The sequence below is a fragment of the Mirounga angustirostris genome, unplaced genomic scaffold, assembly GCF_029215605.1.
Source record: "Mirounga angustirostris isolate CCGP_5_RB_7025 unplaced genomic scaffold, mMirAng1.0.hap1 SCAF_3, whole genome shotgun sequence".
Lineage (NCBI taxonomy): Eukaryota > Metazoa > Chordata > Mammalia > Carnivora > Phocidae > Mirounga > Mirounga angustirostris.
In genome coordinates this window covers 5,376,536-5,403,829 of record NW_026991711.1, presented here as the reverse complement: position 1 = coordinate 5,403,829, position 27,294 = coordinate 5,376,536, and positions in this window count along the sequence as shown.

The window sequence follows — 27,294 nt, the reverse complement described above, 5'->3', positions numbered from 1 at the left end:
CTGCTGTGATTCTCAGGTATCTGGGTCAGTTAAGCAGTCGGTTAAGTGTCTGCCTTCAGCTCAGGTCATGATCCCGGGGTCCTGGGATCGAGCCCCGAATTGGGCTCCCTGCTCAGCGGGGAGTCTGCTTCTCCCTCTGCCCCTCCCCCCCAGGTTGTGCTAGCTTTCTCTCTCTCAAATAAATTAAATCTTTAAAAAAAAAAGAACTACTATGCTTCTCAAAATAAAATTTAAACTGCATGTATTAGCTTTTTTACTTCATTTCAACAAATATTTGGTTATCATAACTAGGAACTTTGGCAGACCCAGCAACACTCAGAGCCTCCTTAATGGGACCGTCCTGTCTCTCCAGACTCCTGGCTGCTCTTCATCTTGTACGTTCCATTCCAGCGTGTTTGAAGAATCTGCAGAGATTTCTGGTAAAACACCAGTTTGTTCTGTGGCTCCCAGCTTTAGTGTGTGCTGGTTTTTTTTCTCTGAAGTTTCTTTTCTCTGTCTTTGTGTCCTTGGAGATCCACCGGAATGCCTACAATGTCAAGCTGAGGAGGGCAGGGTTTTTGTCTTTTGTTCCCTGAGATACTCTAGGTGCCCAGAACAGTGTCTGGGACATGCAGTAGGCACTCAATAAATATCAGGTGAATGAATGAATGAGTGAATGAATGAGGAATGAACAAATGAATGAAGGCCCAGTTCCTATTGCTTTTTCTGGGAAGCATGGGGAGTTTCTTAAAACCAGCGCTCTGCGGCTGGAAGGGGTGAAGCTGGGGAGGCAGTTCAGGGGACACTAGGGGCTTCCCGTCCCAGAGCGAGCGGAGCTGCTGCCAGAAACTTTCCCAGGAAGACTCTCCTGAGGAATGACCTCTGAAGGAGAAGGGGTAAGCATTAGGAAACAGGGGTCTGGAAAGTTGTGTGTGCTCGTCTTCAGATGTGCCAATCCCATAAGCATTTTTGCTTCTTTTGCGTTCACTTGATTTTCTTCATCTCTGACCCAACTTCTGATGAATCACACAAAACATGCTAATCTTCTGTTACGTGGGACATATACATGCAAAACGAAATGGAAGCATGAGGAAAGCATAAAACAGACCTGTAAGAACAATGTCAGGAAGGCTCAAACCCATGACAAATGAAATTCATGAGAAATGCTCGGGGAAAAAATAGAGCTTTTTTTGTTTGAAGCATTAAGAACAAAGAAGGCATAGGTCTTTGGGAAATACGATGCAATGTTGACCGGAGGTAAAACTGTGCAATTTCCATTTGGCTTTAGTGCCTTCAACTCAGAGAGTGGTCCCAAACTGTAAAGGGTAGGGCAAATCTGAAGGGCAAAACCCAAAGCTCAAGTTAGCTGCAAAGAACATATACGACAAAACCTATCAATTTAAATAAATTCAGATTTCTATGTACATGAGAATTGCATCTGAACGTATTAAATAAATTTGTGTAAACTCCAAAAAACTTTATAATTTTTAAAAACCTATGGATTATATTAAGAGTTTTTTTGTTTTTGTTTTTGTTGGGGAATGGCAGATATTGCAAATCTTCTGGAATTTCCAGAAACTATAGATTATTGTGAATTTTGTCCAAAATATGCAGTTAACTCTTTTTAGTGGATTGTTTGTGAGTCTTTAGAACAGAATCTTTATTTAAAAAAAATTTTTTTAAAGCTGTTAATTATTTATTTGAGAGAGAGAGTGCAAGCAGGGGGAGCTGCAGAGGGAAAGGGAGAAGCAGGCTCCCTGGGAGCCTGACGTGGGGCTCAGTCCCAGGACCCCGAGATCATGACCTGAGCCGAAGACAGACGCTTAACCGACTGAGCCACCCAGGCGCCCTTAGAAAAGAATCTTTAGAAAAGAATCTTGTGGGTGTACTAAAAACGTGTCATGTCAGGCCAGAGCAATTTAAAAACTGTTGTTAGTATTACTAGGCACCTGTTTGCTACATGTCTGATGCAGTTGACAGTTACTCTCCTATATATTAAAATGTCGAAAGAACAGAAGATATTGGGACTGGCACAGAGTGATAATGTCAGGATTCCATCTGCTGTTTAATTATTCGAGGCCTCTGTGGAATTCCTAAGTTCAAAACGCTCCTGCCCTTAGATCTGCCTATCTCAAGATGTTTATTAATATCTAAAACTAAGGCATAAAAGACAGGCAAATCTATTTTATGTTGACAAATATACTTGAGGAACATTTAAGATACTGTACTGCATGCACTGTGATGCTTATAATTTATTTTGGAATACCTGGGACACAGAATAAAAGCATGTTTTGGGGATCCCATCCAATTAACCATGCTGTGTGACATAGGAAATTTAAGATTTTGGAAAATTTGAAATACTTCCATTATTATACAGCTATGTGGGTATTAATAAGATTTTCCTTACCCTATGACATTTCAGAAACTGGACTGAGATCTACAGAGGAGAGACCGTCTTTATGGCCATCATGACCAGGACTAGCTTCGCCAAAGCTCTGAGCACACCTCTCTCTAGGTGGTGCTCTGCTAGACCCTATGTAGATCCTACACCACTGCAAAGCTTCAGTAGGAATGTCATAGAGAGGAAGCTGATGATGGCAGAAACTACATTCAGATGTGAGAATGAGCGCTGGAACTGAGACCCAGTTCTGGAATAGCCTCCTGGGTGAGCGTTTGCAAGTCAACCCGCAATCCCAGCTCCCGACTTCTCATCGGGTACACTGAGGGTGTTGTGTGATGTCATGATAAAAATACCCACATAATTGCTGTCGTCTTTATATAGGTTCTGAAAGCGCCTCCACATGTGTTACTGATTTGATACTCACGGTGACTACATGAGGGATTGTCATAAACCCCTCTTTTACAGGTGAGGCTACGGGGAACTCTAGCAGATTGAGGGCTTTGTTGTGAACCATGACCAAGACGCTCCCCGTGGTGGCACCAGGACTGAGACCCAGGATGGCCTGGCAGCTCATGCCACACATTCTGAGCCCTGCTCGACCACCAGCAAAGCTGGCTCTTGACAAGCCACGTGACCTCCCAAACCACCAAGGCCCTTCTTTCCGAAAAGAAAGATTCGAGGCCCCTAACTTTCCCACCATCAAGTCATGGGATAATTTTGTCTCAAGAACTATGATTTCTTAAACGGTTTCACTTATTCATCTTGGTACAAAATGGTAGTAATTCTGAAATATCATAGAAGATACAGAATCTCAGTACTGACTCACATGTCTTCATTTTTTCCTACCTGAACCCAATTTAAAGGCAGTTTTCTAAGAATGTTTTAAAAACAATCCTGGCAGCTGGTTGACGTTCCTGCCCATTTTTACAAGACCTTGTTTTTGGAAGGTCTGACCCACATCTTAATTTCCAACTAAAAAAAATGTGGTTGCTTCAATAGATGATGGATCCCTCATCTTTTTTTTTTCTCTTCAAAAATCTAGTACATCTCTAGAAAAACAACAACAACAGTGCAGGCTTTTTAGGATGATCTGAAGCAGCAAATCCATCCCTAGGAAGTTCAAATAAAGGCTAGCATCTATAGATACAACTTTAAAATAAACTAAGAAACAGAACTATTTAGACTTTGATTCTTGGTATATAATACTTTTATTTTAACAAGGAGAAGGACTCTGAGAACTTCTGAAAGAGGTCAGAAGTTACGTTCCACCCTCCAGCTTGACTTGCCCCAGCTGGAGGGCATTCTCAACACCATGTGAGCCGATTTCAGCAAACACATCCTTACAGATCTTTCAACGCTCTGGTTTCCATGTGGGGCGGGTAAGTGGACACGTATGTTAATGAAGGGTTTTTACTACCAGATACGATACAGATGCAAAGCTAGAAGTTAGCCTTCCATGTGCATTTTACCTCTGCTGCAGGCATGGCCAGAATGACTTTCCTTTCAGCTTTTATATTTCCTTTCCCCCTTACCCTCTCTCCTTCTACCCCAAGGAGACAGTTCACAGGGATCTTGAGCTGCTTCCTCAGCGCCCCCTCCACCACCCGGAGTGCACCCCACGCTCCAAACTGCACGTAACGCTGTAGAAAATATTTCCCCCTATGACTCACTCCTTCAGTTTCTGATTTCCAAATTTCACATTTGATTAGCTAATACCCCAAGACAAGCCACATACGAAGATTCAGTCGGGACCCTGAAAGAAGCAGCTGCTCCACTCACAGAGGTTACTAAAGGGACTCTGTGGGTAGGAGGCAGGGTTGAGAGAGGGTTGGGAGAATGAGGGAGAGTGAAGGGTCCAGGAGCTGGCTATCGTGGGAAGCTGTCACCATCCTGAGCCTGAAAAGGTAGGGTATGGAACCGTCTTTCTGAAGCCTAGAGAAAGAATGGAGGCCTGGAGAAAGGGTCTCTCAGTGGAAACACTAACAAATGAGCCTCTGTAGGAACTAAAGTCATGGGGGAGCCTCCAGTAGAACCCAGAAGAAGCCAGAGGACCAGGGAGCCTGGGCGATGTAGAGGTCTCCTGAGGTGTGAAGCAGGGCAGAAAGGGGTGAAGGATGATCTTGGCGTTGGGGCGGGGGGGGCGGTTGGCAATGGAGAATAGCAGCTCAGAGCAAAAGAAGGAACACTGGAGACTGAGTCCTTCAACCCAAAGAAAATTTTTTTCCCCTGGAAAAGGAGTTTCAGGCATGAAAAGGAGGGCTCACTTTATGACAACACTCATAGGAGCTGATCCCAAAGTTTGCATAATGCACCGTGGAATGTGTTTAAATTGAAATGTACTGGCTGATTTCTTGAATTGTTCAATTCGTAAAGTAATGTGAATTCCCACTGGAAGTCCTGGGAAGATAAAGTGATTCACAGCTGACACTGAGATGTGACCATCATGAAATGTGAGAAACAGCAACCTGTCCCTGACAACAGGTAAGGGAGCTCACCAAATGTTCTTTTCAAGAGCAATGCCATCTCACTTGAAGAGCCATGCAAATTCAAGCTCGGACATGTTTGGGTTTCTTCTCGCTCAGACCAAATTCCGCAAATTCAAGCTCGGACGTGTTTGGGTTTCTTCTCGCTCAGACCAAATTCCGCAAATTCAAGCTCGGACGTGTTTGGGTTTCTTCTCGCTCAGACCAAATTCCCTTGATTGTCAGGGGTCAGGCTGAACTGCAAGAGACACCACCGTACAATGCAGTTGCACTTCGATGACTTTTTCTTTTTTAAGATTTTATTTATTTACTCATGAGAGACAGAGGGAAGGAGAGAGAGAGGCAGAGGGAGAAGCAGGCACCCCACTGAGCAGGGAGCCCGATGCGGGACTTGATCTCAGGACCCTGGGATCACAACGTGAGCTGAAGGCAGACACTTAACTGACTGAGCCACCCAAGTGCCCTCAATGACTTTTTCTTTAATTTTTATTTTTTAACTTTGATACAAGCTTTTCCTATAAAAAAGTTGCAAGGACAGCATATGGAAACATTTTTTCCCCTGAGCTATCTGAGGATAGGCTTCCACTGTTTATTTTCCTGTAAACATAGACACTCTTGCAGATACAGACCTTGGATGAGGAAAACCCCATTCATGCTGTATCACCATCCAATCCTCAGACCCCTTTTCAGATCTTTCCATTTGTCCCCAAAATGTTCTTGTACAGCAAAATCTTTTGTCTCAGAATCGCACATGCATTTCGTTGTTATGATCCTTAGCTCATTGAACCTGGAAGAGTTTCCAGTCATTCCTTGGCTTTTATGATCTTGAACGTTTTGAGGATTCCAGACCATTTGTTTTGTAGCACGTCCCTCGACTGAGGTTTGTCTGAGGGTTTCATGATTGAATTCAGGTTATATACATTTTTCAAGAATATTCCAGAAGCAGCGATGCTTGGAATACACTTTTCAATTTGTTGCATTGTTGATTAAATTAATCTTGATCATTGGATTAGCTAGTATCTGCCGACCTTCCTCACTCTAAAATGTCGTTTTTCTCTTGGTAATTGATAGTTCCTTGTTTGCTTGGAGAGGGGGGCGTGGAGTTTTTGAGATCATGTGAAAATCTCATTCTTCATCAAACTGTCAATTTATTCGTATATACATAATATCAGTGGGCACTCATAGGTAGTTTGGGTTACAATCTGTTATTGAAATTATTTATTTTAATGCTGAAATTGTCCCAGATTGACCAGTGGGAGCCTCTTTAAGAAGACCTCCATGTGTTTGTAACATGTTCTCACAATTTTTTCTTAGCACATTTCTTTACTATCTGGCCCAAGACGTCTGAGAGTCATTGTGTTCTCTCCTTGCCCTTCTCGTGGAACCAACTGTTTCTTCCAGAAGCCCTGGCTCCTTGCAGAGGAAAATCGTATCCGAAGCTACGGTCTGGGTACAAGCCATGCTGGTCGTTTTGTGCTGTTGCTAATCTCGGATCCTCTTAGTGGACAGAGGCAAGAACCATAGCAAGTCAGGAATACATGAGATGATTTTTCTCACTGTTGGGAGAAGGGAATTATAAACATACATACATACATTTACATCTAAATTATTTCTGTATCTATTTATTTTACCTGAAAGCGATGAGTTCACTCTAATACCTTTTTCTAACACAAACACACAGGATTCTTTCTAGTTTTCCTTCTTTTCGTATTTGTGATTCTTCTCTTCCAACAGTGAGAAACCTGCCTCGTACAACCTTTAAACTATTTGCTTATGTGATCAGTTCCCCTTTTTGTAGCCAATCTTCCCTTCCTACGACCCTGAGCTATTTGAGAATAGCCTCACTTGGGCTGTGGCAGCCCTGCCTGGCTAGCCACCACAGAACCATCTCCCTCACCTTGCTGTAGCTGTAACACCCTGGGGGCTGGAGCATTTCCTCGTGTGAATGCCATCCCAACTCTGCACAGGCTCAGGCTCCCTGCACTGGGCTGCCCTCCAACCAGCTACCCTCCTCACCTCTTTTGGGTCCCGACTCCCTGTGCTGGACTGGGCAGGAGAACTTATAAAAAGCAAAGGGTACAGGTAATGCAATCAAATATCAGGAAGGTAAAGAAACATGACATGCAAATTGTTCTAGATTTTTTTTTTTTATTTCGTTCAATAATCTCTACACTCCAGTGTGGGGCTTGAACTCAACATCCGGAGATCAAGAGTCACATGCCTACTAACTGAGCCAGGGGCTCCTAGAACTTTTGTTTTTGCCAGATGATCATCAAATTAGAAATAATTCATGTCACTGTGAACCAAAAGATTCATCCACTTTAGTAATGGTGGTAGAAGCTGCGTCTTCTACATCTTTAAGCATTTTGTTGAAAAGTGCATTTTTCTCTTCCAGTTTTTACATTTGCACTATAGGAACACTATTACAAAGCCGCGGAAACATCCTATGGTCACAGGGCTATTCCTACTATCTTATCTACAAAAACCAACCTTTTGTGAAATGCAAATATTTAAAAGTAAATTTTACATTCAAAGGAGAGTCTTTAAAGTACAATTTTATTTCAACAAAATTATTTTTGTCTTTCTAAAGAGTTTTTGGTGTGCATTCACTTTTCATGCACCTTTGTAGTGTGATGTTGAATGCTCCATCTAATAATTCATTCTCAAACCCCTGGATTTTAGAAATGCTTCTATCCAAAATCTCCCCCTGCCCCCGCATTTTGTCTGCCTCTGGTCCCAAACGCAGCTTAAGTAGTATCGCCAGCAGTTAAAGAGAAAATAGCATCTTTTATTTTCTTTTTCTACTCTTTATTCTAAAATGACCCACTTCTAAGGGTAAAACCTTTGGGAAAAACCCTTTTGCCCCAGTCAGAGAGCACATTTTTCAGTTTTATCTATTTTGGAGGAAGAGGAGGGGCTCTCACCCCACCCAGCGTTTTGATCTCCTGCTGTAACTCCGAGGTCAGTTCAGCAAGAGGACTGAGTAGATCACATTTAGCAACATATCGCAGCACGCTCCATTGTGAACATAATCCTGGGGGGAAAGTGGTCTTTTTTTTTTTTTTTTTAAACACTAGATTAAGCTAGATGATTGCAAGTGGAGTTATAGTGTTCTTAAAATATGGAACAGATTTTATTGCCCTTGCTTATATTTCATGGCTGATACGCCTGACCAAAAGCCCGTCTCCAGCCTGTGTATTTCTACGGGATGCCCAGGCAAGGAGCCACAACACGATGCTGGTGGAAAGCACAGAGATGGCCTGCAGTGTTTTACAAGCACACCTGAACTTTCAGCTTCATTGTTCGGGCCAGAAATCACCCAATTTCCCTGAATTTTGTATTTTCTTTCTTCCAGAGTATATATTTAAAGTTGTTATTTTATAAACGGCTATCATGCCATCTCCTTTCGCAGATGACAAAGGCCTTGGGGGAAGTTAATGTTTTGCTACTATGAACTTATCAAGCAACCGCAGTCCCAAGGCATTCTCTCAGGCAATAAACCATATTCCTTTTGTTGTTGGCTCACCCTTTATTTTTATGGCCCATTAACCAGTGCTGAATTAAAATCAAATTTGTATAAGTGATATCATGCTGATATAAATAGTTTTGCAACCTAGTTAGTCATCTGAGTATCCAGTACATTGCAATGCCAGAATGAGGTTATGAATCAAATACAGGCATAGATTTTAAATGATTGGTGGTCAAAAATATTCCTTTACTTTTTTTTAACCGGTGGCCAAAAATGGGCGAGAAAATGTTCAGGAGTGCCAAACAAGACAGATTTGGCATCAACTTTAGCACACGTTTCATTTACACAGCCGAGCAGGAACTCATGGCTAAACGAATCCCCTGCTCGCGTTGGCGAAGGTACAGTTTCTAGTTTCTTTGTGACACTTCATGTTGGCATTTGGAGGAGCCGAGAGCTTCTGCATGAATTTTTCTACTTTGCAATATGAATACCATCAAAATACACTAAAGCTTTTCTTTGTAAATCCATTCACCATCCTAGAAAAAAAAATGAAGACTAAACAGAATTTTTAAAAGGGAAAATTTCTGTGATTCTAATGAGAGGTTTGGAGCTCCCTGAACCACGAATTAAAATGATTCGATTCTAATTCTCTTCCTCGAATAATAAGCGGTTCCTATTTTTGAGAGAATTTAACTAACTGATTTCCTCCTAACTTAAGGAGAGTGAGTTTCTTAGCTTCTGTGTGACTTTTCACAGAGGTGCCTCCTGGCCTGGCTCAACTCTGGCCACTTGAATCTTGGGAGAGGTGGAGAGTGTCCCTGGAGGCTCGTGTAGTCTTGCGATGATGTCATCACTAAGCAGAGGACTTCTCTGGGTGGGGGGGAGGGGTGTAGAACCGTGGTGCTTTGTGCTCCCAGGTATTTCTCTCGGAGGGCATAAAAGATGTCAATTCACTTTGTCCTTCTTCAGGGAAGTTTGCCAAGCAGACATCCATTTGGACTGAGACACTACACCTTGCAGAAGGGGGGAGGTTGTGTGACAGAAAGAGAGGATCTTTGAGTTAGAGGAACTTTGCCCCAATCCTGACCTCGCCATTGAATGTACGGGCTCGCTGATCTGTTCTGTAAAATGCAGGCGAGGCACTGGATTAAATGAGATAAGACAGGAGATGCTGTTTGATGCCTGGACATTATAAAAACTCAGGACAGAGATTTCTATTCATCGAATAAAACACATATGAAAAGCCTCGGGTATTTGAATCAGTTGATAGAAAAGCCAAACACTTTATCCAGATTATGCATTCTCTTTTGTCCAAAATTGAAAACATTGGTTGTCTTTATCAATAACGTGTTTCTTAGCCCATCTTCACGTCCCCGAAGTACAGTTACTAGAAATCCTGCCCTGACCAACCAATTGTACCATATTGTGGCCCATTTATCTGCATTTCTGTGTGTCTGCGTGTCTCTGGGACTCTGGAGGACCTACATCAGACACCTGTAACCCACACACTTTGTCCTGTTCTTAGGCATGTAGATGCAGGGAAGTTGGCTTGTTCATCCTTGTATCCACAGCATCTAGAATAGTTCCAGACGTAGATTAAGCACCTATAAATAGTTAAATAATCAAATGACAGGAATCAATTTTCTAAATGTATATTTTTTTGCTCAGCTTTCCAAGCCCCATCCATTTATATGTTTTAATGTGACAGCTTTGATGAGATATAAATCCCCACACTACACAATTCATCGTTTTAAAGTGTACCATCCAGTGATTTGTGGTATATTCAGAGTTATGCAACCATTACGGTAATCAATTTGAGAACATTTTCATCACCCCCAGAAGAAACTCTGTACACATTAGTGGTCCTTTCCCGTTTCCCCATAGATCTTAACTCTACACAACCACTGATGAACATTCTGTTTCTATAAATGTGCCTCTTCTGGACAGTTCGTACAAACTGAATCATGTGGGATTTTGTGTCTGGCTTCTTTCACTTAGCATAATATTTTGAAAGTTCATCTATGTTGTAGCAGATCAGCCCTTCACTCCTTTTGATGACTGAATAATATTCCATTGTATGGGGTATTCCACATTTTGTACGTTCATTTACCATTTCATGAAAATTTTGATTGTTTCTACTTTCTGAATATTTTGAATAATGCTGCTTTGAACATTCATATACATATTCTAGTGTGAACATATGTTTTTAATTCCCTCGATATATGCACAGAAGTAGAATTCTTGGGTTGTATAATAACCCTCAGTTTCACATTTTGAGGAATCACCAAAATGTTTTCCAAGTGGTGGTACCATGTTAAACTTATACAGGCAATTATAAAGGATTCAATTTCTCCACATCCTCACTGATACCTGGTATTGTCCACCTTTTAGATTGTAATCATCCTAGTGGGTTAATGTGGTATCTCACTGCAGTTTTGGTTTGCATCTCCCTAAAAACTAATAATTTTGAGTCTTTTCATGTGCTTCTTGGCCATTTGTATACCTTCTTTGAAGAAATGTTTATTCAAATACTTTGATCATTTTGTAATTGTATTGCATTTGTATTGTTGAGTTGTAAGTATTCTGTTTGTTTCGTTATTGGACCCTTATCAGATATGGCAAATACTTTCTCCTCCTCTGTAGGTATCTTTTGACTTCCTTGATAGTGGCCTTTGGAACACAAAAGTTTTAATTTTGATGTAGTCCAATTTATCTCTTTTGTCTTTTGTTGCTTGTGCTTTGGTGTCACATTTAAAAAACCATTGCCTAACCCAAGGACACAGAGACTTACACCTGTTTTATTTTTACTCCATTTTGAGTTAAGTTTTGGTATGATGAGAGGTAGGGTCCAACTTCAATCCTTTACATGTGGATATCTAGTTGTTCCAGCACCATTTGTGGAAAAGACTTTTCTGTGCCCATTAAATTTTCTGAACACTTTTGTCAAAAATCAATCCATCATAATGTTTAAGCTTATTTTTGGTCTCTCAATTATATTCCAGTGACCTGCAAGCATATCAGTATGCCAGCACAATGCCGTCTTGCTTACCATCGCTTTGTTGAAAATTTTGAATTGGGAAGGGTGAGTTTTCCAACTTTCTTTTTTCTCTCTCTCAAGATTCTTTGATATTCTGGGTCCTTTGCATTTCCATTATGAATTTTAGAATCAGCTTGTCAATTTCTACAAACGTGGCAGCTGGGATTTTGATAGTGCTTTTTTTAACCTACAGATCAATATGGAGAGTGTTGTTATCTTAACATATTGTCTTCCAGTCTTCAATTTCTTTTAGTGATATTTTATAGTTTTCACTGTACAAGTCTTGCAGTTCCTTTGCTAAATTAATTCCAAAGTTTTATCTTTTGATGCAGTAGTCAACAGTGAATGGATTGATTCCTTAATTTAATTTTTGGATTGTTCATTTCCAGTGTATAGAGACACAGTTGATTTTTGTATACTGGTCTTGTGTTCTGCAGTGTTGATGAACTTCTTTATTTTCTCTAATAGTTTCTTATGTGGACTCCTTAGAATTTTCTACATACAGTATTATGTCATCTGAAAATAGAGACTGTTTTACTTTCTCCTTTGCAATCTAGATGCCTTTTATTTTTTTTTTCTTGCCTAATTTCCCTCACTAGAACCTCTAGTTGATGTTGAATAGAAGTAGTAGAGTGATTATCTTTGTCTTATTCCTAATATCATATGGAAAGCTTTCAGGCTTTTACCAGGAAGTATGATTGATATTAGCTGCTGGGGTTTCATAGATATAATTAATCGGGTTGAGAATATTCTCTTCTATTCCTAGTTTGTTGAGTGTTTTTATCATTAAGGAATGTTGGGTTTTGTCAAATACTGTTTTTTCGTCTACCTAGATGATCATGTGGTTGTTCTTCTTTTTTTTTCTTAGAGAAAGAGAGAGAGAGAGAAAGAGATTGTGTGTGGTATGCATGCAAGTGTGAGTGAGTGTGGGGGTGGGCAGAGGGAGAGGGAGAGAGTGAATCCCAAGCAGACTTCACACTGAGCGTGGAGCCAGATGGGGTTCTCAATCTCATGACCCTGAGATCATGACCTAGCTGAAATCAAGAGCCGACCACTTAATGCTCTGAGCCACCCAGGTGCCCTGTTCACTCCTCTTCTCTTTTTTGGAAAAGTTTGCTGAGACCTGGCATTAAATTTTCTTCAAGTATCTGGTACAATTCAACAGTAAAGTCATCTGAAACCGAGGTTTTGTTTGTGGGATGTTTTTTGATTACTTATTTTATCTCTTCACTTGTTATTGTTCTATTCAGATTTTTTATTTCTTTTGAGTCAATTTTGTTAGTTCATTTCTCTCTAGGAATTTATCCAATTCATCTAAGTTATTAAATTTTTGACATATAATTGTTTATAGTATTCCCTAATAATCATTATTTCCATAAGGTCAGTACCAATATCCTCTCTTTCAATCCTGATTTTAGTAGTTTGAGTCTTTTCTCTCTTTTCTTTCTTTTCTTGGACAGTTGAGCTAATGATTGCATATTTTGTTGACCTTAAGAAAAACAACTTCGTATTTTGTTGATTTTCGTTATTGATTTTCTATTTTCTATTTCATTTATTTCTACCCTAATACTTTTTTATTTCCTTCCCTCTGCTCACTTTGTGTGTAGTTTGCTCCTCTTTTCCTAGTTTCTTACAGTAATGGTTAGGCTATCGATTTGTCATCTTTCTTACTTTTTATATACATCTTTATATACATCTATACATTTCCCTCTAAGCTCTTCTTTGGCTACATTCCATAAGTTTTTGTATTTCATGTTTGTTTTAATTCACCTTAAAACAATGTCTAATTTCTTTGACCCCACTGGTTATTTAAGAGGATGCCATTTAATTATTACACATTTGAATTTTTTTCAGATTTCCTTCTATGATTAATCTCTAATTTCATTCCGTTGTGTTTGGAGAGCATAATTTGTAGGGCTTCAATCTTTTTAATTCATTGAGATTTGTTTGATGGCCTAACATATGGTCTATCCTGCAACACACACACACACACACACACACACACGTATAGTAATACTAGTCTATGATTTATAAATCCTCACTAAAAAGCCAGTTTTAATCAACAGCTCTACAATATGTATTCTATCAAGGACAATGACCACTACAGAGAACACAGTGAAGAATGGAACTTATCTGCATAGAGTCTATCTGAAGACAAATAAAAAGAAAAGGTAATATAAGTCAGGCCCAGAACTATGAGATAATTAGAAACTATATAATATCAGAAACAATTGAAGTTTTAGGGTATTAAGCCATGAGACTGGGAAACACATAAGAATTTGTCTTAAACACGTACGGGACCATAATTTTGTGGCGGGGTTATTGTTCCCACCCTGAATACACTTAGAACCATGAGAGTAAATTAAAGTAAATGAGGAGGAGATTATTGCTAGTGAAATATTTACAAAGATGGAAGGGGTAGAGCTCCTTGTCACTGCCAAGTTCAAATATAGCCTGGGTATACGCTTGACTGGAGGAGGCTCATGCGTCACACCAGGTTGGTATTTGAACAACTTGGTTTTCAGTATTCCCCCAAAAGCTGGGAACTCTTGATTCTGTGAGACAGAGTATCAAGAATTATTAAGCTATAGAACTAATTGTGGTACCGGCTCTAAGAAGTAAGTTCCGAGGAAGGTGAGAGGGTCTAAGGTAGCTCTGGGCTGAATAAGGGAGGGAAATATTTGTGGAGGATATGGGAGGATATTCAAGGTTGGGAGAATGTTCTGAGGAAATCTGCAGAGGAGGAAAAAGTTATCAAACACACTCAGATCAATTGACTAAGATGAAGATTCATGTAGTATTGTATACAAACTGGACTCAGTGAGGTACACTGTGATACTGCCTATGGGAAGGGGGCAGATTTTGTCAACTCAGAAATGCTTTACAAGTGTTAAGTTTATTCTGTTTTCACCAAGAGACCTGAACTGGCAGGTGGAATGTCAAGAAGCCTGGCAGCAGGTAATGCTCAGGTCTAAGGGTGGCCAAAAGTGTGTGTCCCAGCAGAAATGGAGAGCTATGAAACCTTTAAGTTTCCAGGTAATAGGTAACACAAGAAGTTGGCATTAGGGAAAGGACCCTGGCCTTCTCGAGAGCCTATTAAGAATAAAGAAACACCAAAATCCCAAAGAAATGATGTATCCTCAGCGAGTAACCAAGATATAAACTCAGATCTGACACTATATGCCAAAGATCTCAAGGAATGGGTCAAAGCCCAGTGAATAGAACTAACGTGTAAGATCAATATCTTGTGGCAGCAATGAAGAGGCTGACTTCTTTCTGATCCTCTACAATTCTGACTTATGGCTCCTTAAACTTTTTTCCTTACTGGAAAGGCTGACCTCAGAGTCTGTATTAGAGTTGAACTGGAGATGGAAGTTCAGGGGTTCTAGCCACAAAGACTGGAAAATAAGGGAAGAGAGCAGCAGATCTATTTGAGCTGGCATGCCTGCTCCGATCAGCTGCTAGCCACTGCCTGGAACAAGATGCTGACAAGGCTTGAGAGCCTGTGTTAGTACTTAGTGTGAAGAAACACCATAGTCCAGTGATGGTGACTTCCGTGGGCATGGGACAGAAGTCAACACTTGCATCACCTGTTCTTTGTACCTGCACCAGAACATTCCAAATTAGGCTCAGGAATGAATTAGAGTCAATGTGGCAGATCTTGATTACCAGATGAAAGGATCACAATTTTCTGTGAGCGCTAAAGGCCACCACTGGAAGCTCGTAGCCAGTAGGGATGTGCGCTCCTGATGTTGAATTGGGTCAACCGAATAGGTTTGCAGAGAAGACATGTTGGTCGGCATAGCAGTGGTTCTTCAACATCTGTGTGTGGCTCTCAGTTTTCACTCTAGTGTGAGAAATGGGATTCCGCGCCCTCATGTTAAATTTTCTGTGCAGTGAATTGTAAAAGCAATTGCCAATAAGAATTATTCCATGTACGCGTAATCCCCTGTGCAGCAACCTGCAAATTTATTCATGATCTTCTCCAGCTAATATGAGGAAACTCAGCTGCAGTGCCAAAATGGCAGGATGATTTATATATAAAACTGAAATCCACATTAAAATTCCTCTACTTGATCTGCTCTGGAATGTGAAGGGAAGTACAAGGGATGCTTAAAAACTAACCTTCCTAAGGTAAGATGCGCAGGTAGGAGATTAGCATCATTACCCATGTAAGATAGAATTTGTGTGTTTCTTATGAATATATGGGACAAAAGTACTGAAGAAATAACACCAAAAATACTGTGCAAACTTGGTAAAAATTATAGAATTTTAATCTGAAGATGAAAAAAATATATATCCTCTGCAATACATTCTATAAATGAAGGAAATGAGGCCCAGAGAACTATACCCATCAAAGACTCCATAACAGAGGCAGAAACATGACTTGATTTAGATCTGCCATGTGCAGAGCTTTTGTGTTTTTCCCCACATTGTGATGTATTTTGAGTTTTCTATTTTTTAGAGTACCTTCATTAGTCCCAGTTGCTAAGATTGAAAATCTCTGTTTCTGTTGACCACGCTCACTCTGTGTTCCTTCCCTCAATCTCTGCTGCCTTCTCCCAGGTGTGGGTATCTGCCTACCTTCTGTTGACCTAACTTTTGCATTTGCCTCTGGTTTTCTTTTTCATTTTTTCTTGAGTTTCTCAAATGGACTTCTGTAAGAACATCCTCATTGGCTTGGTGGTTCTTATAATTTTTCTTCTTTGTTGAGTACCATAAACCATCATCAGCAAGTTTGTACTGTCTTTCCCAGGATGAAAAGCTTTCAAAAGCACCCCGTTTCCTACTGATTCAGGTCCAGTGGCTTTATCCTCACACGGAAGAATAATACTCCATCACCTAGCCCCAACTCATGACCCACTTCCAGAAAAAAAAAATCACTCCTTTTATGTCCCATTCCATATTTTATATATATTTAATTTTAATTTTATATATAGTTAACACACTGTTAATACAAATGGGTGTCACCTTGTAAACTTGGACATATTTATGACATTTCATTTACTCCACTGAATTTCCTAGAGGCTTTGCACTCAAAGAACACATCTAACCTGTTGCCTCTGTGCTGGGCTTGTTGACTGCTTCATCATAGGTGCTCAGGCATTTCATGAGTAAATGAAATTTCCCTCCCAACTTCCATGTCCCACTAATTTCTTACACAAGTGTTTCTGGTCAACTCCAAGAACATGTACTATACTGCCCCTCTTCTACTCACTCTTCCCCACCAATCTCTTTCCCTTCCTCCCTTCATGGCTATCCAGACTAGATTCTTTTCTACCATTTCAATTCCTATCCAATGTACTCAAGTGCTATTTTTCTTTATGCAGCCTTTCTTGATTATTACAACTGAAAGAAATTTTTCCTGCTTCAGACATCCTGTCACTTAAGGATTGCAGTACAAGACCCTTAACGATAAGTGCCCTAAATGCTCTGTATTGCAATTATTTTTTCATCTGTTTTATTTCCTTGTGGATGTCATCCACAAGGAGTTAGTGCCAAATGAAAGAGCAAATACGGAATGCTAGCTCAAGATGGAACACTGACCACGTTACTTAATAACAAAAATGGAACTGACAGTGAAAAGGAAGAGGATTATTAGCAAACCAAAACTCTGAGGAATTTCTAAAAAGTAGGAAAACAACTCACATATAGACATAGCATGGTGGGCATTTCAGACGTCCACAGATAGAGAAAAATTCTAAACTTTATTTAAAAAAAAAATAAGCAGCAAATATTAAACAAACACCGGAGTTCTCATTAGCAAAATCTAATGTTTGTCAACAATGGAGCAATGACTGTAATGAAGGAAACCACATTAGCATTCAAGCTTGAGGGCAGAAGAAGGTGCTTTCCAACATAGAGACTCAGAAAGTTTATTTGGTCGTGCACATTTTCTTTGACTATAAACAATTAAAAATAAATCCAAAAAATAAATTCAAAAAGAAATACGAAGAAGAGGAGGATATAAGTTGTAAGAAAGGTGGGACTAACTTATGATTGGGAATAACAGGTAAGTTTCAGGGTGACTTCTTTACTGCTGGTAAAGAAATAATCATTCCAAATTAGAACGTGAAGTCTGAGGATGGCATGAAAATGTCTTCAAGAAGAAAATAGATAGTGTCATCCAAAATGAGTGATTATCTTTTTTGTTAAGAAAAAAAAAAGAGGCAATTACAAAATGAGGTTAAAAAAAAACCCAAAATGAAAATAAATCATGGTCTCCAAAATGAAAGTTTGACATAATTTTTAAACAATTGATGGAGTTTAAAGAGCAATGCCTTTTGAAATAATAAAGTCAAACAAACAATATTCAGGTAATTCCTAGGAAGAGAGAAGGCTGACTGATATTCTCAGTTCAGGTATATAATCACGGTGGATTTACGATAGCCACAAGCCATAATTACTTGACCATCATTTTCTTTCCTAGAGAATGATTTATCACTTTTTGGATAATGACCAGCTTCATAAAGTTTTTGAAAAATTTTATACTTTATTGTAACCTTTAAAAATTTATACATAGTGTTGAGAGAAATTTTTATTTTATGTTTAGCAAGTTCTTCAGTTTTATTTCTTTTTTCCAATAAATCTGAGTAAAATCAAACACTTGAAGATATTAACAGTTGTTTTCTCATGATTATTCTTTTCTCTACTTTTCCAAGTTTTATAGCATGAGTACATATTATTTTTAAAACAAAAACATAATATATAATTTTAAGCAAATAAATGTGTTAAAAGTACCAAACAAATATCTTTAATGTTTTTATTTACAAAAGAGCTCAGAACTAGTAAGAGATGAAGTAGATTTTCAGTCTATCATGCTGTTTATTTCTTTAACTTTTTAAAAATTCAGTAAATCAAATTGCCCCATTTACTTTGAATGTAGAGTTTCATTACTTCTGAGTGAATTTAATTAATAATATTATTAATGTTTAATCCAAAATTATTTTTCTTTTCATTTTAGGAAAAATAAATCTCAGAAGTTTTAATTAAATTCATCAAGATTAAATACAAAAAAAAAAATCTTGCTCCAAAGGTAAGGGAAAAGATAATCCATTGATATTAGGCTCTTTTTATTTTATTGATCAAACATAAAGCATTTAAGCATAGACCAACCTACACAGAAATGATGAAAAGGAATGATGAAAAGGAAATGATGAAATGGAAAATCCAAGATGTAGAGAGGACAGAGGAGCCTGGATCGGTCAGTAATAAATGAGAAAGAGAAGATGGTGTGTAGATTTGGCCCTCTTGTAATTCAGAGGTGATGGGACTGGACTCAGAAACATCCTCCAGTGGGAAGGAGGAGGCTGATGGAACTGGCTGGAGCTGGAGGGGGCCAGAGTTGCAGAGCTGGCTCCTCTCTAGAGAAGTTAGATCCAGATTTGAGGGAGAGGAGCTGTAAATCAATGTTCCTGGCTAAAACAGGCAAATGTCGACTTTGGAGTCAGGGAGATGGGATGAAATCTAGCACCACAATTACACAACCAAATTGTTTGACCTCTTGAAGCTTTATTTCTCCCTATCTTCAAAATCGTGATTATAATTCTTACCTCCTATTTGCTATGAGGCTGGTCAAGTCTGAACAGGTGACATTTTTGTGATCCTAGAGAATTCATTTTGTACAGCAAAGGAATTTGAAGATTGGCAGGGGTTCAGAGACAAGCTTTGGTCCACATAGAACCAGTGTGCTAGCAGGGTATTTATACAGAAAACAATTTGCATGAAATGGATACACACAGAAAATGCTGGAAAAAAACTGGGCCTTGTTGAACCCAAGGTCCCTGGTTCACTGTAGGCACACTGGCTGCTGGATGTATGACAAAGCCAATTTGTTACAGCCTTCAGTTCGCTTGAGGGGAGTCTGGGTCTCATATGCCCTCCAGGCTTCATCAGGTTTAGCTCAAAATTCAGTTGAACTGAATTTACAAAGAATTCCTCTCAACTGTACATTTGGATGATAGATGGCACCTTAAAAATACACTCATATCTGGGTGCTGGTCCTTACAATTTTTATTTAATTGGTCTAATGTGTAGCCGGGAATGAGAACTGCTAAGCAAAATTCATTAGTGTCCACAACTAAATGGAGTTGAAAAATTTGGGATTGCAAATTGATTCCTCAGTTATAAAGAGATGCTGCCACCCACTTGCTTTTGACTCTAGTTCTAGAAATGACTATTGTCTCGGGTTCAGTATCAGTTTTTAATTTAATTTAGGTAATATGAATGCATTCCACAGTTTAAAGGCAATGAGATAACTCTTTAAGGAACTCACCATAATAAATCCTCATGAATAAATCTCGGAATAACAGAGAATACTGGGCTGAACAAGGCTGCTGGGAAAGTCTAATGTGTGAACATGACATTAAGATCGCTGCCTTATTTGCCAAGTAGTCTAGTGCACTTTATACATATTTAGACCAAAACATTCTCCCTCAGCGATTTGCTTGTCTGCACGAGGCTCCCCAAACAGAGTGAGATGGTATTAGAGCCTTGTTCATGGATGGTCTTGCCTTAGTTTTCAAACTAATCAATAGAGACTTTTTCCTACTGACAGGACTCCTGAGGCTAGTGTCTATGACATTAGCAGATTACCGTGTATAGATTTATTCTAGTTCCACCCTAACAAATATAGATTGATTCATTAATTGATTGATCAGTTGATTGATTTATGGAATTATTTACTTATTTATTCTACTCCACTTTCCAGTAAAAAGTTAAGACAATATGGCATCTAATGCATAGCCATAACCCCACTTCCTCTCCTTCCCTTGCAGGGCTCCATCTAGGCGGAAGTGGCTAGGGAGTGGCATGTTGGTTTGCCTGTTTAAACCCTCCGAGTCTGTGTGATGTGGTTGCAATCTGTTCGTTACTCATCCTTCCATATGGCCCATTGACGGCTGATAGCAACTTTGCTCATCATTACAGTTGGGGAGTTGACAGATGACAGATGTCAGTTGGAGATGGCTCTCTCACACATGGCGGACCAATCACCAGGCAAGGTGGGGACAAGATCCCAGCCAACAGATGGCTTGGCCTGTCTTGATTAGGCGGTAATTAAACATTTTGGCTAGAAACCTCCTTTTTTAGGTTTTCCTTAAGAAGTTGTCACTCAATCCCATATGCACTGATGTTTTCCATCCCCAAACATTCTTTCACACTGTCATTCAGGCACTTGACAGAAGTTCACACAAGTACATTTTCAGAGATTCTGATCAAACAAACTCCAGAAAATCTAAAGAGAAAACCACTAATGTTTAATACATCACAAAGAAACAATTGAATTATAAATAGCAACTTTATGAATGTCAGAGGTGGTTTTAGCAGAAGACTCATTGCTTCCTATTAAAAAATGGTGTTCTAAAAGGCATTTATTTTTCTTACAGCTTTCTTCATGTTCTCGCTAATGTTTATGTTTTAAGAAGATTGTTCTTTTTCCCAAGTGGGTTTCTCCATCTGATTATTTGTGTAAAAAAGTCCCATGAATTTGGCCAAAGGCATGCTATTTCAGATCAGGTCCAAGCTCATTGCGGGACCCCCACCGGTGAGTGGAAGGAACAACTTCATTTGTAATGAAAGGAAGCAGCTTTGTCTGGGTACTCCTCATCTGAACTCTTCATCCAGACCCACTTCGGGGGACTCTGCTTTAGAGTTTCTTTTTTTCCCATTTTATAGAATTCTCCTTGTGACTGATTCCTCTGTTTCACAAATATAGAAACCATTTTAAAAATGCCACATATGGACCTAATGGAGGAATACAATATATAACTAAAAAAGGCTATACTATATTTTGACATCAAAATATAAAAAGCATTCTGAAAGGTAAAGTTCTGCTTATTTTGTTTTCCTCTAGTAGGAAGTGAACTAACTTTCTCCGAGACAAATGGTAATTTAAAAAAAAAATCATGTTGAGGGGTGCCCGGGTGGCTCAGTTGTTAAGTGTCTGCCTTCGGCTCAGGTCATGATCTCAGGGTCCTGGGATCGAGCCCCACATCGGGCTCCCTGCTCCGCAGGAAGCCTGCTTCTCCCTCTCCTACTCCCCCTGCTTGTGTTCCCTCTCTCACTCTGTCTCTCTCTGTCAAATAAATAAAATCTTTTAAAAAAAATCATGTTGAATATAGATTTTCCTAAAAGAAAGAAAAATTATCTCTTCAAGAATCGGAGTATCTTTGTCTCAGTGAGCAGGCTAGAGAAAAATACATATTTAAAATAAATTCATATCCATGATTTATTGAAGGAAAAACCTGCCACATATTAAATTATGATGATCAACATGCTTGCTTTCATCAAACCCTGTGTCTTATAGGACTCCAATCCAATTCAATTTGTTTTTTTTTTTTTCCTTAAAGAAAAATTAAGCACACAGGACCATGATCCATAGAAATGCGCCTCTGGAATTGTGTTGTGTATGTGCTGCTTCTTCACGTTCTTACCACCAGTAGCCACAGCCCTCACATCTGTGGTGGCCCCCGCAGTTTGTTGATCCCGCACGCAATGGGACTTCATGTCTTCCACAGAGATTACCGTGTGCACCTCAAGTATGTAGTATGGGGCTCTCCATCCATGGATCAAGGACAGGACAAGGAGAGCTACACCTTCAAAACTCTACATCAGACCGAGCCAGAGAATCCTACCTGTTCATTGTGCATTATTGGTACATTTTTTTAATCATGTTTCTTTTAGAGTTGCCCTCATTCATAATATTGAAGTTCACTCAAGAGTTCTCACCTTTGGGTGGTATTAGAAGCCTTTGGGAGTTCATGCATTATGTATAATCTACATATCATAATCCACACACTTGAAAATTAAGCCATTAGAAGTAATATTAAAAGTAATGTAAAATAATTTATGCTCTGTCAATTTCACCTTCAAACATTTTTATTTAACAAAATTCCCACCTGTAAGGGTCTATAGAATTAGTTTGTCCAAATGATGCTACAAATAAATAACATTTCTAGATGCTGATTCTTTATGATTCTGTAGCTATTGGCTTGTGTGACGTAATGAGCCAGTAAAAGCAGATGAGATACGGGTTTGGTATCCTTGTAGTCCTACTGCTGATATGACTATCTAAGTTTGGGTTCTCCTAGTGACCGTGCCTGAGGGAAGGATCTGAGTGCAAGCAATTGATTAGGAAGTGCTCCAGGGTGCCAGGGAGAGCAGGATCAGAGGGAGGAACAGAGCCAGGCAAGGGTGGGATTTCAGATGAACACCCAGACTCCCCAGGATTCTGCAGGGGCTCTGAGAGCGTGTCCAGATTCAAGGCCAAGTACTGGGTATTTGTACTTCCGTACTAGTTGTTTGTACTTCTATGCTTGAGCTGCTGCTGGTGGTGGTAGTCCAGAGGATTTCTGGCTCTCTTTGCAAGTTGGGCAGTGAATTGGACGGTGAAGACCAGCCTGAAGGTGGCTGATGTGAGCCATAGTGGAGCAAGGTTGCACAGAGCGGTGCAAGACACAGATTCTGTGTTACCTGGGGAGGGGGAAGTGAGCACAAACTCTGCCTGCTTACACTACTCACACTTTCAGAAGATCGGGTTCCTTACCTGTGTGCGCGAACGTGGGGGACGGGCAGGGGTTGCCTGAAAAGATGGCGCTAGTGGAGGATGAAGGGACATTAAATGCCGTGTGAAAGGGCCTGGCACAGCGCCCCAAGTGCACTCATCAGTTGTCCGTGGTAACTGTCTCTCCATACTTCCTCCACGAAACTGCTTTGTTGCCTCATTCCCAGTTGAGGAATATATTCTGCGCTTCCTCTTTCCCACAGGAGGCACCACATTTGGCATTTTTAACAAATACCCCACAGGTCAAAACTGCTGAATCCTGAAGCTATGGAGACCCTCAAAGTCCACGAACCCACTGAAATTGTGTGGGGAAACAGACTGCAGCTTTTTTTTTTTTTTTTTTCTGGAAAAAGGGCCTGTCTTGGAGAGGCAGGGGCGGTGCCGAGCTCAAATTCCAGGTTGCCCACTTCTTGCCGAGGGACTTTTATGCCATGTGTACCTCTGTCTTGCTGCTGGTATGAAGAGAAGTGATGGGGTTGGAAGGATGGAATTAGGAGAAAGAACTTGTATGAAACACAGCGGGCAGCCCATTGAAAGCGCGCGTGCATGCGCGCGTGTGTGTTACTGTTCGTTACCACTGCTCTTGTTATTGCTCTTATTGACCTCATCACATCAATATGCGCTGCTCTCTAAAAGCCCCGATCCCTATTCCTGCAACTGTGCCTCTGCTCATGTGCTCCCTTCCCTGAACTTTGCTCTCCAAGTAACACACTTGCACCCATTGGAGGACCAGCTCCTCCCCACCCCAGGCACTGGCGCTCCCTCCTCAGCTGTTGAGTCTAATCTCCCAGGTCACTCTGCCAGTACGCGGTGATCCCGCACGTCCCAGGCTCCCATCAAAGTTCCCAACCCTGTATGTCTCATCCCTCTTAAAAAACTAAACCCTGTAGGAGGAGAGACCTTCCTTCTGTGACCCGATGCTCTACTCGTCAAGTCTCGTAGAACCAGTAAATCCTAAGCGTGCGGAGTAGACCCTCACCTACTGTGTGTTCAGTGTATCATTTTAATGTAGCTCATCCCTGTTGCCAAAGGAAATCTCAAACAAAGAGTGAGTTACTTCCTCACTAACAGTGACCAGGGACATCGAGCTTATGGGTGCCTCACTGAACGCCCCGTGCACAGTAGGTGCTCAGTCAATATTATTGAGTGGATCAGATAAGCAGTAGAAAGGTTTTACTTAAACTACTGTGAGGGGCTCAGTCGATCAAGCGTCTGAATCTTGATTTCGGCTCAGGTCATGATCTCAGGGTCGTCAGCGGGAAGTCTGCTCGAGACTTTTTCTCTCCCTCTCCCTCTGCCTCCTGCATATGCCCATGCTCTCTCTGTCTCTCAAATAAATAAATAAACCTTTAACAAAATGACTGTGTTTGGCATGGATACCAGCATTGATGAATTTATGGTACCTTTACATTTAAAATGTATTAAATAAGGGAGGGAGAACATTATTTCCATCATAGTCATGTAGAAGTTAAAGTATCAAAACAGAGCTGGAAGTAAGAGAAGACAGACTTTTCCACACACTACAGTTTGTGAAGCAGCCAAGTGTCCCCAGCTATATAGCACGACACTAAAATATCTGTTGGCTTTGGGGCTGGTTAATGATACCTCATTACTGATAGAAGATAATGAGATGATAAGGGCAAGATTCATTGACCTTTCAAAGGCTTTTGATTTAGTAAATGACACTGTCGGATAAGCTAATTAATTTTGGCTTTTCTCCTGTAATGATGTAGGAGTTCAGATCTCATTTGATTAGTAGGAAAAATCAGGGACTGTTTTAAGGCTATCAGCCTGACTTATTGCTCTTCCTATCTGATGGTGCCTTAGGGCTCAAGAACTGATTGACTTTATTTTATTTATTTTAAAATTATCTTTCTGATGCTAGCGATAAGCCAAGAATTCACTTACAGAACAATGATAATACCACTGCAAATAACGTTTCCCTTAGTGTCCCAGGACTTAGTATGTTTTTGCCTCTGAGTCCCTACATTTGCCAATAAGGAAGATTCTGGAAGATAAGCTTGCTAATGGTGGAAACATTGCCCGGTGACAAACTCCCCCTACACAGGTGACAGCAAACAAATTGGAATCTAAGAAAAGCAGGAAGGCAAGCAGCTTGGTAGAGTTGAGTTAGTGAAAGAGTCTACCTAATTCTCAGTTTCTAGGTAATTCGAGGCATGTTCCCACAGTTCTATTTCAATGGTAAAAGCTTGGCGTTTTTTTTTCAATAAATACTGGTCTGGCCTGCTAAACCAGGTCCTACATTGCACTGCAGACAACTCCATAATGGGAACAGATGACTACATTTATTCTTTAGACTGAGGCATGTATTTAAAAATGTTTGACACCTACAAAAAGCCTGTAATTCTATTCTTCATTGAGTTTGATTCTATTCTTTACTGACTGAAGTTAAACGGAAGGAATGTAAAGCAATCTTCTTTTTAACTGAAGTGAGTGTATTTTTTAGAACTTGTGAGTTTAGATTTATTTCCCTTCTACTTTCAAAGACATACCTGTAAATAGTCATTCAAAAAAAGTGGAGCTGAACTCTAATGAGGAAATAAATCATAATTCAAAGCTAGAATTTATAGGAAAATGATACATTGGGCTTCTGATCTCTCTATTATATAATAGAGAACAGCAGAGTTAAAAGCCTATTAGCCACATACACCTACCACATGACCCCAAGCCATCCTCCTAGGCATTTACCTAAGAGAGCTGAAAGCATATTTCTACTCGCAAATGTTCATAGAAAATTATTCATAATAGCTGAAAACTGGAAACTACTCCAATGTCCAGTAATGAACAAATAGATAAAAAAATTGCGGCATATACATACTACGCTATATGACTCAGCAATAACAAGTCAAATTATCAATACAAACAATATTGACGGATCTCCAACTAATGGCGATGAATGAAAGCTAGACAATAAAAGAGCACATACTGTATTGTTTCATTTGTATCAAGTTCTTAAAAATCCAAGTTAATCTATAGTAACAGAGAGCAGATCAGTGTTGCCTGGGCTGGGGCCAGTGTGGAAATGGGGAATGTATTAGTCATGGTTCTCCAGAGAAACAGGACCAACAGGAAGTGGAGAGATGGAGATTTATTTTGAGGACAGACTCACATGATTCTGCAGGTGTAAGTCCGAAATCTGGAGGGAAGAGTAGTTGCTGCAGTCCAAAGGCCTTCTGAAGGCAGGATTCCTTCTCACTTGGGAGCTCAGTCTTTTCTCTTAAGGCCATCAGCTGATTGGATGAGGCCCACCCACATAATAGAGGGCAATCTGTTTTACTCAGCATCTACCAATGTAAATGTTACTCATCCAAAAAACACCTTCACAGAAATATCCAGAATAATGTTTGACCAAATATCTGGGCACCATTGGCCCAGACAAGTTAACACAAAATTAAACCATCACAGGGAAGGACAAGAGTGAGGATTGCCAAGACCATGAGGGAATTTGGGGGATTGTATATATGCTGATTATCTTAATTGTGGTGATCAGTTTCATGTATACGTAAGGTGAAGTTTATAAATCTGTACACTTTACATATGTACAGCTTATTATATGTCAAACATATTTCAATAAAGTTCTTAAAAAACAGAGTCAGGCTTACTCAAAAGACAGTCACTGAGCAGGCTGGTTGCCACTGGGGAGGGAGAGATCTCCAAGGCCTCATCTATGTGCCCCTTAAATAACATCTTTAAAAAAATGCTCATCAGCAGAGAAATGAAATGTTGCCATATGAAAATAACTTGTGCATGGTAATAATGGTCCATAGGTTCTACTACTGAAAAATTGCATGTTAAAAAAATAAAACAGGTATGGGATACTGTACTGTTGACATCCCTCTGAGCATCATGGCAGACTTCACACTTCTGGTGTTAACTATTTTCTTTCAATACAGTAGTTTTTATTTTATTTTTTATTTTTATTTATTTTTTTATTTATTTGAGAGAGAGAGAGAGAGCACAAGATGGGGGAGAGTCAGAGGGAGAAGCAGACTCCCCACTGAGCAGGGAGCCCGATGTGGGACTCGATCCAAGGACTCCGGGGATCATGACCTGAGCCGAAGGCAGTCGCTTAACCAACTGAGCCACCCAGGTGCCCTCAATACAGTAGTTTTTAAAAAAGAGCCCATTCTTTGGTATGTGGTTATCTGGCACTGTGAAATGGATTAGGGCGCGTCATACCCTGGCGTACAAATCCATGTTGACAGGGGCACTGTGTGCCAGGGGAGGATGACTTCTGGCAAGATAATTAACTCCTAAATGGAATGCACCACTTGCCTCTTCCTCTCTCCCCATCCTGCTCCCACCCCCCACCAGTAATTGGCAGATAATTATTTTAGTAGC